The sequence below is a fragment of the Piliocolobus tephrosceles genome, chromosome 17, assembly GCF_002776525.5.
Source record: "Piliocolobus tephrosceles isolate RC106 chromosome 17, ASM277652v3, whole genome shotgun sequence".
NCBI lineage: Eukaryota > Metazoa > Chordata > Mammalia > Primates > Cercopithecidae > Piliocolobus > Piliocolobus tephrosceles.
The window spans coordinates 49,804,772-49,826,008 of record NC_045450.1 but is presented as its reverse complement, the minus strand read 5'-3'; the positions used below and the strand labels follow the sequence as shown (position 1 = coordinate 49,826,008).

Sequence of the window (21,237 nt, the reverse complement as noted above, 5' to 3'; positions counted from 1 at the left end):
GAACAGAATTTTGTTCTAATGTGGAAAATGTTATGGGAGAGAGGTTTGAAAATCATGATTCATTCATTCAGAGACTACTTGGCAGAGCTGGGCAGGTTGGAGAACATCTGGGGAAAGATGGGAGATGTTCCTCTAAAGAGGTATGAAAGGAAACCTTGGTGTCTGAGGTGGAAATTGGAAGACCCTTAGGGAGATGCCTACTCTCTAAAAATTCCAGGAAACTTGGAGTTCCTTGAGGGCAAAAAAACATGTTTTACTAAATTCTTATCACTTAACTATTGAAGAAATCCTTGTCTCCAAAAACATTTCTTGAGTGATGACTATGTGGAAAAAGAGCTAGCTGAATTCTGAGCATCTCCAGAAAGCAAAATTTGAAAGAATTATAGAAAAGTCGATCTTGGTTCAATGTCAAATGTAGAAGGGCAGTAGCTTCCAAATGGGCCATATATAGCTTCAAATTCCATTTTGGGCGTTAGCTAGGCATGTGAACTGAATACAAACTGAAGTGCTCCAAACCCTTATTTTTGTATCTGGGCAGTGGAGCAATACCCACCTCATCAAGATGCTGCAGAAAAATTGTTTCTGAAAGTGTATGCAAAGCATGTAGCACAGTGTCTGTCACATAGTAGACACTCAATTAAAAAAGCTAATTAGTAGACGATAACTCAGTAAAAGGCATGCCCACCCATGTGCTGGTTTGTGACAAGCAGAGGTTTAATGGAAAGAATGATTTGACATGTTGAACTCCTGGAACTTATCTGACCAGAAGAACCCATGCCATCCACCCTGGAGCTTTGTTCACCCCATGACTGCTCCATTTTCACCCCATATCATGGATAATTGAGAGGCCCAGGAGTTTCTGCAGATGGACTTCTGGCCTGTATCCCCATTCATTTCCTTGCAGGGATCAGCTATCCCTCCTCTCCCTGCTACCTGCACCATCCCCTAGCCAAGGAGCTACAGCTGAGGTCAGTATACTCACGAATCAACACTGCAGAATCCCATTTGGGTTCTGGGATAAACAAGGATGCCTATGTACCTGAAATGAACCTGCTGCAGGATCTGGCAGATTTTATATCCATATTAGAGAAAAAGAGTGAAATCACATCTCCTTTCTGTAATAATAACGTAATTTAAATGTATCTGCAACCCACACTTCTAAAGGTTAAAAGCCAAAACTTTAAAAATCACACAGCCAGGTGCGGTGGCTCATGCCTGTAATCCCAGCACTTTGGGAGGCTAAGGTGGGCGGATCACAAGGTCAGGAGTTCAAGACCAGTCTGGCAAATATGGTGAAACCCTGACTCTATTAAAAATACAAAAATTACCTGGGCGTGGTGATGGGCACCTTTAGTTCCAGCTACTCAGGAGGCTGTGGCAGGAGAATTGCTTGAACCCAGGAGGTGGAGCAGAGGTTGCAGTGAAGCCAAGATCGCGCCACTGCACTCCAGCCTGGGCAACAGAGCAAGACTCGGTCTCATTTGAAAACAAAAAACAAAAAAAACCCTACCCAAATACACGTAAGTTGTCACTGCTGTCAGCATTTCATCGTTCTTCTCCCCACCTGTGTAACCCAAATTATGCTTTTACAAAGGGCTTCCTGATTTATTATATCATTCGACCTTCAAATTAACTTAGGAACAAGGGAGGTCAGGCATCATTTGTTGCTTTTTTCATAAAAGAAAACAGAGACTCAGAAAGGGGAAGTAAGTGAGTTGTTAGTTGTCAGCGGCCTCACAGCCTCCCGAGCAGGGCCCTCCTCCCTGTACCACCAGATTATGAGCACTGAAGCAAGAATTCACTAACCTGCTGCTGGACTGAGACAGGGAGTCTGTTGGTTATCAAGATATCAGACATGGTTTCCTTTTTTCTTTTTTTATAATGCAGCAGAGCTGCTTTGCAAAGAAAAATTCTGTGGAATTCAACTACCTTCCGTTTGCTATGGAGTGTGGGGCCAGTTGGTTCAGCTCTTCCCGGCATTGTGCTCCCTGATCCCCTGGTTTTCTAGCGTATTCCAAAGATCATGTCTGGAGAGCCACTCATGTTACCCAGCCTTTCATTTCACAGACAGGAAAACTAGATTACTGGACATTACACAGTGAGTTCGTGGCAGGTCTTTGAATGCCCAGCGCTAGATTCTTTGCACACCTGCATTCATTGAACAGATGTTTTATGCTTCAGATGAGGGTTTTTAGTACCTGAGACCAACAATGACTAATAGAACTTTTTGCAATGATTGAAATGGCCCTTGAGAATTTGAAACGAGATTAGTAGTTGGAAGAACTGCCTTTTAAATTTAATTTAAATTTTAAAAGCCACATGTGCCTAGTTGCTACCCTACTGGATAGTGTAGCTCTAAACCAGTGGTTATTTACTTTGGAGGTACAGTGGAATCACACAGATAACTTCAAAAATACTAATTCCTGGGTTTAAATTGTTTTAGAGTAAGGCCTGGGCAATGGAATTTTTAAGGTTTCCTGGTTAATTCTAATGTGCAGCTGAGTATGAGAGACAATTAGTCTAACTTTTGAAACTCCCTGAGGGCAGAAACCATGTCAGCTTTATATTCTGTTGACTCTTGTGACAAGGAATTCAGTGGGGAGTTAGCTGTTGTCCAGAATCTCAGGGAACTTAATATATCCTGAGGACGTGGAAGATATAACCAGGGGTAAAGAACTGAGAAAGTGCCCTTATCAAATTTCATGAAAGGACAGTGTCATCCAAAGGAAAAGCAATGTTCACTTCTACCTGAGAGAGGAAAGAGCAGGGTGGTCTTCTTGCTGTAATGATTCTGTCAGAGGCATTCCAACCAGGGTGACTCTGCCTTGAGTGGGACTGGGTAACCTGAGTCTGAAACCTGCTAGACTGCATCCCCAGGAGTTTAGGCATCATTAGTCCCAGGATGAGACAGGAGGTCAGGTAGGACTCGTTTCACAAGATATACTTCACAAAGACCCTGCTGATGAAGAAAGATGGAATAAAGAAGCTGGCCAAAACCCACCAAAACCAAGATGGCAATGAAAGCGAACTCTGGTCGTCTTCACTGTTCTTTATTTGCTAATGGTAATGCATTCCAATGCTAAAAGACATTCCCACCAGTGCCATGACTGTTTACAAATGGCATAGCAATGTCCCATAGTTACCATATATGCTCTAAAAATGGGTGGAACCCTCAGTTTTAGGAACTCCCCACCCCTTTAGTAGAAAACCTTTGTCTAGCATAAAATGAAGAAATAATATACGCATACTCAGTCAAGTAGCGCATGCCACTGTTCTGCCTATAGAGTAGCCACTCTTTTATCCGTTTACTTTCTTAATAAACTTGCTTTCACTTCACTCTGTGGACTTGCTCTTAAACTTCTTCCTACAAGAAGGCAAGAACCCATGTGGCTTCCTAGGCTGAACATCAATTTTGGGATTCATCCTGTGACATCTTTCCTGGCCACCAATGAAGGGGCAATGTAGACCTCCCATCTGGACACCAAATTGAGACTCATGGGCACCATTTAGACCTGAAGGTTGGGTGGATGAGTCTCCCTTTGTCCAGATTCAACTCGCTACTTTTATTTCCCTTTGATTTGGGCCCATCTGTCCTTTCCTGTGTTCTTTATTTTGGACAGATGAGTAAGTGGCTTCAATGCCTTTGACTTGGTAGCCTGATGCAGTTTCCCGTTTTCTGGGTATCCTGGACAGGCAGAAGCACACCTGGCTGGCCACGTCCTTTATAACCCACGTTGTTGCCCCTTCTCTCAGGCTGTTTTTACTTTAGTTTCCAATGACTGACCATTTTCCTTTTTTCTCTCAATGCCCAAATGCATGCTTATCCTTATTTCTTTGTCACATTTGTAATCTTTGCTTTGGCTCTTTGGGTGATTGTTTAAGGAAGGACATTTGGCTGTATGAGGTCCTCTGTTGCATTGACCCTGGGACACCAGAATCACATTATTCTGTGGCTCCAATTGCGTTAGGTCTTATGCCTTTGGGGTTCACTGTTGGCTGCCCTCTGATGCTCTGGTATTTTCAGCATTTGTTGTGGGGACCCTCATTGGCCAATACTTGGGTACTCTGTTTTTTCCAGCATTCGGTATTATTGGCTGATTCCTAGCACCATCCGGGATGCTCAGAGGAGTTTGGAATTGGCATTCCCTCTAGGATTATGGGTTAGAGGCCCACCCAAGGTGAAACTTGGCCTTACCTTTTCTTGTTATGTCCTAAAGCTATCATTTTCTGCAACACCATTTTCTTTACTTATTGTCACTTTAACACTTCGCTACAGAAGGTGGGAATTTGCAGGGGAAGATAACTGGGGTTTTGCTAGACTTAGAAAAACTTCTGTTTAGTGGAGATCCTTGTTAGACATGAGTACAATGGTGAGTACTGAAGGACTCACTGCTATGGTATCTTTAAGCAATTGGGGCAAATTCAAATTAGCAGAGTTTAGCCAAATGGACAAGTCCCAGTTTTGTCAGAGAGATAATTTGGATCCACTTATCTTTTATAAAAAAGTGAATTGTGTTACTATTTCATGGCTAGAGTTCCAAGTAAAAGCTATTGGACTAAGTTTTGGTTCCCTATCTTAAAACAAGTTTTTTTTTTTTTTTTTTTTTAATTGGTTTTATTTCAGTAAGATTGCAAGAAATATTGGCTATCAATTCTAAAATATGTTTCCTTTTAAGGCTTCTCAGATTTATATCTACCCCTTTTCCTGGGAAAAGGTATATCCTTTGCAAGCTCAAAAATGTCTGCTCTAAACTCCTTCCAGGAAAAGCAATATGGTGCTTGCCAAATACTGTAGCTTAGTGAGTAAAAGTTTTCTCTTTCCTGGTGGAGGCCTGCATTCAATTTCTGGCTTAGAGAATGAGTTTTTTCCAGTTGTGGGACTTTTGCCATTTATTTAAACTTTTCACCTCCATGGACATCTTCTGATTTCCTGACTTGAATTTTTTTTCTTTTTTTTTTTTTTTCTGAGCTACTTAAGGGGTGATTCTAGATCTTGTAAAAACCACTTGCCGTCTATTTGGAGACATCTCATGGGTCCATCATGGTTAAGCCATAACCTTAGTTAAGGCTTATTGGTTTTACTTGGGAAAATACCTTTGCAGAAAAAAAAAAAAAAAAAAGTAGCTTAAAAGCCAGAGGTGTTGGCTGTTTGTTCCGCCTAGAGTCTGGTATTAAGAGATCTAAAAGGATTTTTTCTTTTAAGAGCTCTATTGTTGAGAGTTAGCTTCATTAAACATGGATAACTAAGATATATAGATATAGATATAGATATGGATATGGCTTTTATGTTTGTTTTTCTCTTTTTGAATCTTGTTTCTCTGAAATAAGAAAAACTTTTTTCTTCTCAGATGACTGAGTTGTTTTTTTCCCTTTTGTCTTCTTAACACTCTTGAGACCCATATGAGAGGATGTAAGGTAATTTCTAACACTCTGGAAGTCCTTGGAAAAAACAGAGGAGGTGCCACAGACCCCATTTTGGGAAAAACCTCTGTTTTCCTTATGGAACTCCAAGAATTGAAAACGGATAGATCCTCCCAAAATCTAAGCCTCTGTTCTGTTTTCCATTCAGTTACCTGGTGTTTTTTACTTTTGCAGGTATCAGAAATTACTTTGGATTATGAAAGAGCTTTGGTGTGTAATCACTATGTAGGGAATACACTTTTAGTGATGGCTAATGGCAGTTATGGGGGAAGCACTCTGCTCTTTGCACTTTTGGATCAGAGAAGCATGCTCTTGGTCATCTAGAAGGTATAAAAATGTCCCCACCTCCCAGTGAGGGGTAAGACTCCTATGGGGGATGGACTGATTCCATTTTTGGGGATCCAGGATTTGGTTAAAAAAAAAAAAAATGGAATTATTGATTTTTGGTGTTTTGCCTTCCCACTGTGCCTGCTTATTAGGCCCTAGAAATTGCATGCTTTCCTGTCCATGTTCCTGAAAGGGCTCCACCTTGAAGCCAGTAATCCAATTAAGAAAAACCTAAAACCTGGCAAATGAAAAATTTTACAGCTACTAGATCTTCTTCTGTCTATTTATATTTGTTGTGTGTGTTATTTATAGAAAATAGGGCTAATTGACTTAAAGAAAAATAAGCAGTTAAATCAAATACTTTATTGGAAAAAATGGAAATTTTAATACCTTTCAGTTCACTTGACTTTAGTAATTTCAAGGAAATAAAGACAATTTTAAAGATTATTGGGGCTGGGCATGGTGACTTACACCTGTAATCCCAGCAGTTTAGGATGCCAAGGTAAGCAGATCACTTGAGGTTGGGAGTTCAAGACCAGCCTGGCCAACATGGTGAAACCCCATATGTATTAAAAATACAAAAAATTAGCTGGGTGTGGTTGTGTGCTCTTGTAATCCCAGCTATTTGGGAGGCTGAGGCAGGAGAATTGCTTGAACCCAGGAGGCAGAGGTTGCAGTGAGCTGAGATCACGCCACTGCACTTCAGCCTGGGCAACAAAGTGAGACTCCGTCTTAAAAAAAAAGTTTCTGGTAAAATAAAAATGTCTTCAAAATTTATACATTTATACATTTGGTCTAAATTAGGCAAGTCAGATACTATGCTTACTAAACTACATAAACTGCTTTGTTGTCTTTTGATAATTGCTCAACTTACCTGCTTTGGAGCAATTAGATTCTATGTGAGGCCTACTGATGGACATAATGTTGTTAGCCATGTCCCCGGCTTTGCTGGAGTCATACTTATTTGCACTTCTATCTGGTGTTCTAGGCTCTTCACCTGGTACATAATGAACATAACATACTGGGTTTTTCACCAAAATAAAAGTTGCTAATAGTTTACGTTGTAACATATATAATTGAAACTACTGAAGGAATAGTTTTACATGCAAGGTGTATAAAGAAAGTATAATGTGTTTTTGATAAAAGATTATAATAAGGCATGGAAAACTTTTTTTTTTGTCTAGTTTAGAAAGTTAAAGAATTGTTTTAAGTGAGATAGGCTAAAGCTGAAGGCTTGAGCAAGTTGTGGAAGGTTCATGAAAAATAAACCTTATGAAGGTTAAAAACCAACCTAGTAAATAATTCTGTGTGTGAGCATTTTGAATACAATTAAAAGGGTATTATTCAGTATTTCAGTAAATTAAATATTGAAATAAAAGCACACTGATGCAAAATCTTGGTCCATGTGTCAGAATAATGGGGCTTTTTAGAACACTAATATGCTCCTTAATAGAAAATAATAAAGCATTGTAAAAGGTCTGTGGAAATCGTACCTAGGGTCAAACAAATTAAACACGAATAAATGCGTTTATAATATTATATTTAAAATTAGCTTTAGTGTTAATGATTCACTAATGCAAAAGTGAAATTTGGCTTTCTCCCTTGAACAAGATTTTCATGTAATATTAAAAGATAATGAAAGACTTACGTTTGTCTTTTGAATAAACAATGGGAAAAGAAAGGAGAGAAAGACAAATTGTTTGGAAACTTAAGTCTCCACTTTATCAATGAGTAAGTTATTGCATTTTTGAAATTTTGAGTTACTGTTTTAGATAAATAAATGACTTATGGAGACCTGGAATTCTGTCTTAAATTATTACATGTTTCACACCTTTGATATTTGACAAACTTTCCAAAATCAAATTGTAAATTGTTTTCTTATCCTATTAATCTTTTTAAGTCTCCTAAAGTCCAAAATGATGTATTTTCATTACTTGGTATATCAAAATCATACAGGAAACATTGTCAAATATAAAAAATGGTGTTTGGCTTTCTTTGGGTTTTATTTGTATAAACGTGTTATCGGTATGTGTTTCCAAATTACGTGAAACTCCCATAATTTTGACATGAATTAGTGTACATGAACAGTAATACCCATAACTGTTATGTTAAATTGTTGTGTACCTCAGAGGTAACTGGATTTCCTTGTCCATTGCAGCTTGGACTGCTCCTGCTGTAAGACTTTTTGTCCTCCACAGACAATAGTGTATTGCTTTCATCCTCTTCAAAAGATAGTTTATATTCCGATATAGGATTTTGATGAGTACTTTTAAATGCAGGTCTCTGATAAGTTGGGAAAGTGTACCATTAAAATAGAGAGGAAACATACTTCCAAGGCACTCTTGGAAAACTGTGTTCATAAATATTGAGCAAAACAGGAATTAACTGCATAGACTGAACTAATAAAAGACTGAAGTAATCGTTTTATGACTTTTTGCTGAAAACATTGCTGATCTTTTCTATTTTTTATTTCAGAGTCAATAAAATGTTTTTCTTTTGAGTTATTTATAGCTTCTAGTAATTGAGAAAAGTATACTACTATGAGCAAAATTTGGAGTGCATATCTTTTTCTCTCCCCTATTTCTCCAGAATTTGGAAACTATGTGAGTATTCTTACCTTATGGCAATATAGTTATTTCCATAAGTGCAGTGAGAGTCTGTTTTTTTTTTTTTTTTTTTTGTAACTAGACAAAATTGAAGAAACTCTTTATTTTTCCAAGGCTTTTACTTGAATGATGTGGTTTCATATTCAAACAGACTGCTTTAAGGAATCAAAGTTGACTTATAGAACTGATTAAAGCCACTTGGGAAACTTGGTCTCATACCTTGTCTATGGAGTCCCTGCACAGGGTTCCTAACCTGTGGAAAGTAAAGATTGTCACTTTCTGACAGGCCCAGAATCCCCAAGTTATCTTGGGTTCTTGAGTGGAGAGGGATTCACCAAACTCATTCAAGCACTTGCAGGCACAGATAAATTCATGACTGAGCTTAAGACTTTAAAAAGTCTAATCTAAGATTCCTTACTGAACAAAGTTCCATCAAAGCCAATTTAAAAAATGGACCTATATGGCAAATAATTATTCTTGCTGCACTTTATAGAGAAAATCAGGCCGAGTATAGTAAGGCTAACCAATCAGTTCTACCATGATTTGTTTTTAATAAAAATGGGGACCAGAGAGAAAAATTATTTCAAAAACTATAGTACATCTGTAATTAGGTTCTGGTCTGGCCTATTGTTCTGGAGTTTTTTCTGCAATTTAGACTGAGTCTACTTATTTCTGTGAACCAACTAGTGATCTCTGGCTGCTGATCAGAAGAAACAAGAGGAATGGGTAACGCACAGATCTAGTTCTGGGCACATACTGAAATCAACTGACTACTCCGTATTAACTTAGTTCTAACAACTGTCCAGTTCATGGAAAGCCTCCTTATTTAGTTTACTTGGGATAATTTTATTTTGCTTTACTGTTGTGGAAAATATTTCTGTCGTCCTCTTTGTGTAGGAATACAGGATACGCTTATTCAACATTTTCTTATATTGAACACTTATTAATCTTTCAGATTTCCATTTTCTCACAAGATTCAGTTATGAGTGGCCTTCACCATACTGACACTGACTGAGCTACTCTCTACCTTGAATAAAAGAGACACTAATGGTTAGGCAGGAATATCATTGGTTCTATTCAGCCTGAAGAAGTTAAGAAAGATGGATCTTCATCACTCTACAACCCCTAGGATGAAGCATTCCCTTGCAAAAAGGAGGGAGGAAATATGTCAGAGGCATTCAAACCAGAGTGACTCCATCTTGAATAGGGGCTAGGTAAAATGAGAATAAGATATGGTAGACTGCATTGCCAGGAGGTTAGGCATTCTTCACTGCAGGATGAGATAGGAGGTCAGCAGGACTGATTTCACAAGATACAGATCACAAAACCCTCCTGATAAAGGGAGATGCAGTAAAGAAGCTGGCCAAAGTCCACCAAAACCAAGATGGCAGTGAACGAGACCTCTGATCATCCTCATCGCTCATTATTTGCTAATTATAATGCATTCCTCTGCTTAAAGACACTCCCAGCAGTGCCATGACATTTTACAAATGCCATGAGAACATCTGGAGGCTACCCTATATGGTCTATAAAGGGGAATGGCCCTCAGTTCTGGGAACTCCTTAGCCCTTTCCTGGAAAACTCATGAATAATACCCCCTTTGTTTAGCATATAATCAAGAAATAACCATTTCTATACTTAGTCAAGCAGCCCATGCTGCTACTCTGTCTATGGAGTAGCCACTATTTGATTCATTTACTTCTTAATAAGCTTACTTCCACTTTACTCTCTGATATTGCTCTTGAATTCCTTCCTGTGTGAAGCCAAGAACCCCTGCGGCCTCCCAGGTTGAACCCCATTTTTGGGTTTTGCCCTGTGAAAATTCTGGTAATGATTTATAAATAAAACATTCGTTTTCCAGAAATGCATTGGGAGCACTAGCTGTTTCTGTCAGGCAAGTCAAAATTCACGTCTGTAATTCACAATAGGATTACCCTAGAATTATGGAAAATCTAATTAAGTGAACCATATTATCTGAGACCCACAAAAGACACTTAATGTTGCCTTTGAAAGTCCTGCCTAAGAGGTGTTCCGCATGTGCTTCAGAAAATACTCTGCGTTTGTACTAAGCACTTGACTAGTTTGCTGTATCCCATTACTTTTCTTTTATCCTTAACTTAAAAAAAAAAAATCCCATTGCTTTTGATAAATGACACTAATACACCTGAAAAGAAAGAAATAGGCTTCAAAGATTGGATTATTTGAAGCAACAATGAGATCATTATGAGGCTACTGTTGATGTCTGCTTTCTTAAAATGAAGGGGGTTGGGAACACTCTGTGGTATATATAGAGATACAAAAAAGCCATTTAAAAATGTGGCAGAGTTTAGTCTAATCTCAGTGTGATGGAGCAGTTTGGTGAGGTACATTAGAAAGAAGTCCTTCAGAACAGCCCACCCACATGCTGGTGAAAGTCAAGTTTCTGATCAGCGGAAGCAGCTTGACTTTCTGCATTCCTCCTTCCTGTTCAGTGGCATCCATCCAGATACTCTGATTGAGCTGGATGGATACCTGGGGACCCTGGTGGATTATGGGCACAGGATGGGTTTCTCAGAATTCTAAAGGCTCTTGGCAGTGGTGATTTAAGGCACTCTCTTCCCTGGCTTTAGCAACTATTTCGAAAGACCACATCAAGCCCTTTTCTGTTATTAAGGCCACCTTGGGACAATTCCTCCTCTCACTGTTTATACCTTGCAAAACAGACTATGGAGAGTGGTTCTCTGCAGGACATTAGATTCCAGGGAGAATATGCAGATTGTTATTCTTAGTTCAGTTCTCCACTGCAAATCTTTAAAGAGCTCTCTCAGGTCATTACTTATGAATGCTTTATTTTTCCCCTTTCTAGAATCTGGCTGGTTGTTTCCATAGAAATAGTTTAAAAGGAGGGGACTGTTGTTAAATCAGGTTTTGGGAAGAGAGGACAAGGTAGATGCTATAAAAATTATCTTTTTCCTCTTGATGCTTCCACTGCCCTCTCTGCTTTTTCTCTATAAAGTGAAGAGTTGAGATTCTGGGTTTTTTTTTTTTTTTCACTCTTTATTTTATTTTGAATAAGTTCGTTATCATGATTGTATCTCAGTTTTCCCATTGGTCTATTGAAATAAAGGACTAATAGCTCAAAGTCTCTAGAGTGTCATTCAACTCTGAGATTCTAGAATTTAATAATGCAGTAAAATCTCCACACTTGAAAAGAAATGGTAGAATTGATAATACCTACTCTTGCAAGAACATTAGTACCTAATTCTACTCTGAACTTTTCCCCTGCACATTTTTCCGCTGGTTTCTGAAAGCTTTAAATGTTTTAGGCCAGGCGTGGTTGCTCACTGTTGTAATCCCAGCACTGTGGGAGGCTGAGGCAGGTGGATCACCTGAGGTTGAGAGTTCGAGACCAGCCTGCCCAACATGGAGAAACCCTCCCCCCCTACTTAAAAAAAAAAAAAAAAAATGAGCCAGGCGTGGTGGCGCATGCCTGTAATCCCAGCTACCCACGGGTGGAGGTTGTGGTGAGCTGAAATTTGCCGTTGCACTCCAGCCTGGCCAAAAAGAGCAAAACTCCATCAAAAAAGAAAGAAGGAAAGAGAGAGAGAGAGAGACAGAGAGAAGGAAGGAAGGAAGGAAGGAAGGAAGGAAGGAAGGAAGGAAGGAAGGAAGGAGGGAGGGAGGGAGGAAGGAAGGAGGAAAGAAGGAAAGAAAGGAGAGAGGTCGGGTGTGGTGGCTCACGACTGTAATCCCAGCACTTCGGGAGGCCGAGGCAGGTGGATCACGAGATCAAGAGATCGAGACCATCCTGGCTAACACGGTGAAACCCCGTCTCTACTAAAAATACAAAAAATTAGCTGGGCGTGGTGGCGGGCGCCTGTAGTCCCAGCTACTGTGGAGGCTGAGGCAGGGGAATACCGTGAACCCGGGAGGCGGAGCTTGCAGTGAACCGAGATGGCGCCGCTGCACTCCAGCCTGGGCGACAGAGCGAGACCCCGCCTCACAAAAGAAGGAAGGAAGGAAGGGAGGGAGGAAGGGAAGGAAAGAAGGAAGGAAGGAAAGAAAAGAAAGAAAGAAAGGAAAGGTTTTAAACTAAATGTTGTTTATTCCTCAAACAGCCCTTCTCCTGTTGAGGCCAGGAACAGCACCACTGTCTTCTCACTCTCCTCTCACTTCTGCCTCATTCTCTAACCTCAATCTTTTCGGTTCCTAAAACCATCTACATCTGCACGGTTTCAAGAGTAGCCCCTTTTTCTCAACCCAAGCCTTATTTTTTCTGGTTCAGAACCATATTACCTCTCACCTGAACTATTGCAATGCCTCCAGAAAGTCTTCCTTGACTACATGCCCTCCTCTCTCAAGAAACTTGAAGAATCCCCTGTGCCTGTGCTGTCTAGATGGTAGCCAGTAGCCCCATGTGGCCAGTAAGCTCTTGCAATGTGGCTAGTCCCAACAGAGAGTTCCTTTAAATATAAAATGTACATTAGGTTTTGAAGGCTTAAGACAAAAAAATATAAAACATCTTGAGAATGTGTATATTGATTCCATGTTAAAATGATACAATTTGGGGCATACTGGGTTAAATAAAATACATTGTAAAAATTAAGTTCACTGATTTTTTGAACTTTTTAAAAATATGGCTTCTAGAAAATTTAAAATTACACATGTGACTGACATTATGTTTCCATTAAACAACACTGGTCTACTTTTTCTCATCTCGTCACATATACCTATTATTGCATTTAGCAATCTCTATTGTAATATTGGTTTCTTTTTTCTCCTTAATAGACGGTGGACTCCTAGAGCCCCTTCATGAGGCTTATTCTTTACTGGATTAGTGCATGGTATCCAGGGGTTACAATATGTATTTATGCATTCTGGTTGAATAAACAAAACTCTTAACTCATCTTCTTAATCACCTGCTGTGGACCAGGCCATGTTCTGTGTTACAGCAGTAAGCAGCAAAGAAAAGGTCCCCGCCTTCATAGACTTTACATTTTGTGAATGATTACCATATGACAGGTACTGTACAAAGTACACGCAGTGTCTCTTTTTCTCTTGGCTGTCCCCCTGTGAGACTGGTCCTAGAGTTCCCCCCCTCCTCTTTTTTTTTTGAGATGGAGTCTTGCTCTGTCACCCAGGCTGAAGTGCAGGAGTGCCATCTTGACCAACCGCAACCTCTGCCTCCCAGGTTCAAGCAATTCTTCTGCCTCAGCCTCCCAAGTAGCTGGGATTACAGGTGCACACCACCATGCCAGACTAATTTTTGTATTTTTTTCAGTAGAGATTGGGTTTCGCCATGTTGGCCAGTCTGGTCTCAAACTCCTGACCTTGTGATCTGCCTTCAAAGTGCTGGGATTATAGGCATGAGCCACTGCGCCCTGCCGGGCTTTTCCCATTTTTAACAGGGCACTGTGGGGACTTGTAGAGGCTGATTTCCACCTCTAGTGTAGTTAGTTTAAGTCTTGAGCTCTAACCTTCCAACTCCTTCTGACTCCTGAGCCCATCCTCTTAACTGTTTAGTAAGAGCTGCCACTCCTCACCTCCATTTCTCCTGCACACCGGTGACAGCTTGGCTCCCCTCACCCCATTACTAGAAATTCTGAATGGATTCCCATTGTTCATCCAGTAAAGTCTTGATTCCTAATACTGGAATTTAAGGACCTGTCACAATAGCAGGGGTTCTGCATTGTCTAGCCCCAGAAGGCATGATTGCTGTGATGCTCTAGGTCACTGGGGCCTCAAGTTGTATACAAAGCAGCCCTGCCAGCTGGGACCTAGACCTTCAAAATGAGATGAAAACTTCCATCTAGGCAAAGTCTCTTACTCTCAGCCCAGACTCACAAGCCCCTGCAGATATGCATGGGAGACCTTTTACAGGCTATTTCCAACCTCCTGTTTTGTAGAAGGAGATAGTTAACCCACAGGGAAAAGTATTTTTTCTAAGTTTGCACTGTGGTTCAATGGCAGAACCTAGGCTAGATCACTAGCATCTTGGCTTTGGTCTAGAGTTATTTTTCTTGTCTCAGTCTTAGAAATTCAGAGAAGGCATTGTCTATATCTGAACAAGTGATTCATGCAGCTACATTATTTTAGTCTTGACTAGCAGAATCACCAAACTTTTTTCCTTCTGATTATGGTAGTTTACTATGTTTGCTGTTTTGATGACAAAAGAAATCACTCAAGTGAGTTTACATACAGGAAGCTTGTTGTCATTCAAGGGCATTACAAGTGATCTCACAGAAATTCAGGAACAGATCAGTAGCGTGGGCTCCATGAAGACAGCTGCTGAGGGAGTCTTTAAATTGCCAAGATCTTCAGATGCCGTGTGTTCTGCTATTTACATGACTCAGAGACACAGGTCATGTTTGTTTCTCTTTAATTTGTAACTGGTTTGCTGTAAGCCTTGATTTCATTGAAACATTGGTCATGAGATGTCATTTGGTAGTTACTTCATTTCTCAAGTTCCTTGTAACCTTCCTATTTTAGTTCCCTTACTAACTGCAGAAAGTTCTGTTTTCTTTCAGTGAAGTTCCCAAAGAAATCTGATTCACCCATCTTATCGTTTTGAACTAGGCTGAAACAATCAATGGTTGGTTTAAGATTTACTTGTCATTGAACTGGGTGTGGTTTAATGAGCCATGGCCCAAAGTGGGAATGGAAGCTCCAGGCATTGGAAGTTGTGGATATGGGAGTTTACTTGCAAGAGGTTTGAGTAGGCAAGTATTGAAATACAGGACCGATACTTCACAAATTTGTCTGCAGAAGTGTAGTCATGGATTCCTTTGTGCTTTTGTACATAGTCCTATCTGTACTGAACACATCATATCATCATTCATCTGCTTAGACAATAGTCTCAGCATTGTTTGAGAACAGTCTACATACTGGAGGTACATTGATGCCTGTGTACCCTCAGAGTTCAACCTAGGCCTAGAACCATTGAAAAGTTATTGCCAAGTGAAGGAACAGACAAATAAAAAAAGCTTGATGCATATTTACTGCTTGAAGACAAAGGGAGGTTTACATATAGGCCTTTGATACCACAAATGACATTATACCGCTTTGCTCTAATCTTCCCTCAGGTATCTTAGCTCATACAAAAGAACAAATGAAAATAAAATCTATTTCTCTTTCCACACATTCATATAGAGTATTTATTCATAGTTAGAGATGACACTGCAGACAGAGTTATTTCCTGTATGTGTTGATATATGTTATTCATCTTAATGATCAACATTTGAAAATATTACACCAAGAAAAAGATTGTCTTAAGGACAGAGTAGAGTACAAATAATAAGTTCTTCATTGCACATATTACACTTAATCATGTTATCATTTGAAGATGATTTAGTTACTTAAATAGATAAATTATCACTGAATGACTATACAAGTTTTAGGTCTGGGGTGTTACATTGGATTCCTACAATATTTTGTGGCCATGAGACCCTAAGAATATAAAATCTGATTGTATTTACTTAAAAAATTAGTGGAAGTCACATCTAGCAAACATTGTGTTATATAGCAAATAAAATTTTTGGAGCTGAGATGACCCTTGGAGTTGGTCATGCAATCTTCTTGTATTGAAGACTGGAAACCTGGATTTTCAGACATTGATAGCCAGGTAAAATAGTCCAAAGTCAAGCTTGGCTTCTGCAGTCCTGTAAACTTGCATTTGAATTACAACATTGTCAGTGATTCAGGGTGTACTTGGGTGGGTTACATAAGGACACTGAGCCTGACTTTCCTCCTAAAGTCTGAGTGATATATATATATCAAATATATATATCACACACACACAGATATATATATATCACATATTATATATATGCAGTTGTGGTGAAAATGAAATAAAATAATGTATACCAAGCCCTGAGCATACTGTCCAGCACTAGAAAAATCAAGCGTCTGACAAAGGATAGTATCTACTTTTATGACAATATAATGTAAATCATGAGTGCTGGAACCAGGATTTGAACCCAGCTTTGCCTGCCACAAGTAGTGAATGATCTTTCCACTTTCAAAGCAGAACTTCTGTCATTCTCTATCTCTCCAGAAGCAGAGACTCAGATCTCCACTGAAGCAGTTTTAAAATTTCCACTCACCTTTGCAGAGCGCTGGGGTCTTTGATAAGGGGCCTTATTTGCTGCCTACTTTAACATTTGAATTTGGTATTAGAAATTGGAGCAGCATATGCCATAACCTTTTTGCAGTCTCTGCTGTGTATTTTGCACCTGAGAAGAAGTGATTACCCCAAGCTTATGCCTTGCTCCAAGTCTAGAAATCAGGGGAGAAGAATTACTGGGAAGTGTGACTCAATAATTCTTGTAATACTTCTTCTCCCTTATTCTCTGTGATTTCCACAGACGTGGCATAATTCCTGTGATTTGATTTGAAATGAGAGACCAGCTCAGTGCTGAGTGATGAGATCTGAACGGGTAATAAAATATGCTTGAATTAATTTGCATAATAGAATTGGATTGGTTACAAAGCTGTGTTTGTTGAAAGGGATACCAGAGCCCCTGAGCTCACCAACAAGGGGACTTTGCAGATACAGAATGGGGTTTTGAGCTCTGGTGTGGGCCTTGGTAATATTCTTAATGTAATAATAACCTGTCTCTAACTGTAAATTAGCTACCTGGAAATGAAAAAACAGGTCAGCCCAGCTGATCCTTCCAGCTCTGTGGGGAGGGCACAGCTGAAAAACCAAATCTGCTTGCTTTCTGCTAAGCGCTTTTGTCTTGCATTCTCCACCCAATAACAATTTCCAGCAGGAGTCCAAATATACTTAAACACCCGTTTATGTCATTTTCTTTTACGGAGACAAAAGCAGGCACAGCAAGAGAGTTTTATGCTCAAGGCGCGGTAGCTTGTGATGGGCTATCTGCTCTCAAGATAGAGGGGTGAGCCTTCCCTTTCGAGCTGGTGGCTTTGCACATCTATTTTCCTGTCATGTTATTACTGCTGTGACTTTCAACAACATTTATTTTTCCCTCCAAGAAATATGCTCCCATCATAAAATAAAGTCCTCCTATATGTTTTAGTAGAATCCCAATGCTTAGGCATACTGGCATACTGCTAAAAAGTGTTTTAATGGATTGTTTAAGAACTACCTTGGGGGTCTTCATTAAAACCAATTAGAACATTGATATATTTCCCTAATTATTACCAACATCAAGGTCTCCTTAGGAGGGCAGCCTCCTATTAATTTTCATGGGAGATTCCTACTAAGTCCCTGCTACTGAATACATCAATCAGTTCTCTCAATTCTAGAAACATTTCATAAACCGGAACAAAACAAAAAACAAAAACCACTCTGAATACACCTTTTCTAACGTACACATTTAGAAATTCTGAAATTCTGAAACAGGTATTTAAAATAAAAACCAAAGATCAAATTTTGTATCATATGTTGTTTAAGGACCTGGTTATACTACGTTATTGATGGTTATTGATGGACTGATGTAATTACCTCTTGTTCATCTTCACTTTGGTTATTGATATAAAATAATTTTTCCTTCTTTTTGGTTTGGATAATTTTTTTTAATTATAGCCTACTTATCCATGCTACCAAAATTTAAATTATCATCATTTTAAGGCTATTGTGTCTATTTGTATTAGTGTGCCTAAATTCGAACTGCAGCGTTCTCTTAGGTAAAATTGTAGAGGGTAGGAATACAAGTCCTTGAACCAAACATTCAGAGTTCAATCCCAGCTCCTTCACTTGCTGGCTCTGTAACCTTGAACAAATTACGTAATTTTGATGTGCCTCAGACTGCTTGCCTGTAAAATGGGAATAGCAATAATGCTACTTTTTAGGGTTTTTATGATTTGATGACTCAACTCATGGAAAACATGTCCAAGAATGTTAGGCGGATAACACCTGGCAAATTTTAACTATTATTAGTATTTTCATTCTAGTCCTGTTGTTAGTATACACTGAGCTCCAATGGTAATTTACTTCCCACATTTAGCTGGCTTCTAGGTTACTGCTTTTTATCACAACATCCATATAATTTCCTTATGAACTTCAAACTCAAACAAATGACAAGAGTTGTGGTTGTTCACTGGTTAAGAACATGGATTCTAGGGCCTGACGCCATGGGTTCAAATCTCAGGTCTGCTATTTACTACAAGTGTAAGTGTGTATAAGTTGTTTAATGTGTCTGGGACTCAGTTTCCTCATCCTTTAAAAGAAGAATATTCATGGCTCCTATTCATAAGGTTGTTATAGAAATTAATAGATGAGTTACTATTTGTAAAGCCTTTAGAACAGTAGCTAAGGAAAAGAACTTGCTACATAAATTTTCATTCTGAAAGTGAATATTTTTTAAAAAATTATGTCTTAAAATCAATCTTATATGTACCTAAAATTAACCATAAAAATAACTTTTTGTATTACATATAGTCATATAAGCATTTAAAATGACGGGCCATTGCTCATAAAAGCAAGTTGATTCAGTATTCTTTCCAAAAAAAAGAAAAGAGATAATTTAATCTTTTTAACAGATTGAATGTTATTGTTTATTAATCATGTGGAAACTCTTAAATTCATTAGTATTAAGCTAGACATTTTTTTATACAAGAAAAAAAGTTGTCATCTTGTTTCAACACTTCTAGTGTTAGAAATAATTGTGCTTTACAGCAAAATGGCAGCCAGAAGAAAGAGGTGAAGAAATATCAACTTTAATTAAACCCTTTCTTTCTAATACATTTCACAGCTTATATGCAAGAATAATTTATCACTATGTGAATGAGCATTTAATACTTGGCATGGTGCAAGATGGGCAGGGATCTTGCCTCACCATATGCTGTTTCCTTTTTCTTTCTTCTTCTTGAGTTTTCACAGAGTCGATGTCAAGTTTGGAGTTGAAATTTGAGATTCAAATCATATATTAAAATTTTATTGATGGCCTGCTTTGTGCTCAGGTGCCAGACATATAAATGTGAATAAGATATAATCCCATCCATTCAGAAGTTTACAGTCTAGTAAGAAGACACTGTATGAATCAGAAGAAATGCCCCTCACTAGTTCACTGAAACTCTTAATTGTGAATATGAAGCCATTTGAAGAAAATTTTACACAGGCTTCATTTTACAGAGTGAGACAGAGCCTCTGAGAGTAGAATCAATGATGTTCCATGGCAAATTAGTGCCAGATTCTCCACCAAATCTTGAGTTTCATGACTTCTGCCCAGAAATCTTTCTGTTGTTTCATGTTGCCTCATTTTAGCATCTAACCCCTCCTGGGGCCTTCTTTGTGCTCTTTCCAAACAGTCAGTTTGGCTTTCTAGAAACAGCATCTGATGTATTATTAAAGTTCCTGAATGTAAGGAAGAAGTTGCTAAATGATGACACTGCCTTTTCCATCTTTCTCTCTCTCCCACGTAGACTTTTACATATCCCAAAGTGTCTGTTTACAACAAATATTAAAGATTTCAACTCCCCTATTCCTTGAATAAAGACTAACATAATACCATCCCAGAATGTTATTGAGAAAAGTGACAGTCACCAGGCATTAACTGCACATCTGTGGCCTCCCAGATACCACTTTGCCATATTACAAAGGAAACAGAAAGGCTTGAGCTGGTATAGTCAAAGGTCATCAAAATGGAATGGATCTGTATCTACAAATTATAATTTCACCAGTTCTTTTATTTTCTAGGTTGCTGAGGTCAGATGGCTATGGTATCCCAACTAACTCATTTGTTCTCAATTCCCATCTTGGAGAAAGCACCTCATCACCCTCTTTGGGGCATCTCCATGTTCAAGTCATGGGTACCCTTACAGTTCCATGTGGCTGAGGAAGCCTCACAATTATGGTGGAAGGCAAGGAGGAGCAAGTCACATCTTACACGGATGGCAGCAGGCAAAGAGAGAGCTTGTGCAGGGAAACTTCCCTTTATAAACCTGTCAGATCTCCTGAGACTTATTCAATATCATCAGAACAGCATGGCAAAGACCTGCAATCATGATTCAGTTGCCTCCCACTGGGTCTCTCCCACAACACATGTTAAATTCAAGATGAGATTTGGGTGGGGACACAGCCAAACCATATCAGACCTTGACCCATTATTTCTCCTGTAAATATTTCTGTAACCATCAGTGGTTTCTTGAGATCTTCCCCTGTATTGTGACACTCTGGGAAAAGAAGAAGGAGCCTAGTACATGCCCAGTTCCCAACTCTGTGTTCAGGCCTGTATGGGTGCAACAATTCTTGTCATCCTCATTGTTCACATGAAAACATTGAGGTTCAGAGTGATTGATTGGCATGCCCAAAGTAACCCAGATTGTAAAATATGGAAGTGGTATTCTGATCGATCTGCAGCTGACCTCTAAGTCTATGTACCTTCCACTATGCCAAGATCCATGCTCTTTCCTTCTTGCTCCCTTTTTTCCCTGAACCATTTCACCCAAAGAAGATAGCAAAAAAATTAGGTGATGACAGTGATTCCTACAATGCCCAATAAGTTTTTCAGTTTCATTTAGACCCAGATGCTGAAACAGAATGTTATCTTCAATATCAATGTGTCATCCTCCTGAAAAAGAACTATCTCAGGTTCCCTCACATTGGTGGTGAACTCATCTGATTCTCTTTCTGGAGTCTGAGTGGCACTCCAGAGAGAGAAGGTGATTCTCCAGAAAATAAATGTATGGTTCTAAGAGAGGAGAACAAGCAAGGAGAATTCCTTAGAGAAGAATTAAGTTTTCAGCATGAGAAAGTCCGATGAAGAAGTCCAGAACCCAAGACAGAAGTTAAGGACTGCCAATGAGAACCAGAGTGCTGGAGAGGGGACAGGAGTGACTGTGGGTCAGAAACCTGTGAGGAGTGTAGAAAGGTGAAAGGCATTACTGGCTTATCCTCACTGGTGTTGAGTAGGTCAGTCATGGCTGGGCTGGGAACATG

General features: G+C 39.2%; 1 protein-coding gene across 2 annotated transcripts in view; it reads left to right on the top strand.

Annotated features, from left to right (window-relative positions):
* The window catches only part of CDH11 (cadherin 11), a 177,337-nt gene that overhangs the window by 93,623 nt on the left and 62,477 nt on the right, over positions 1 to 21,237 (top strand). The gene's annotated exons all lie outside the window — the stretch shown is intronic.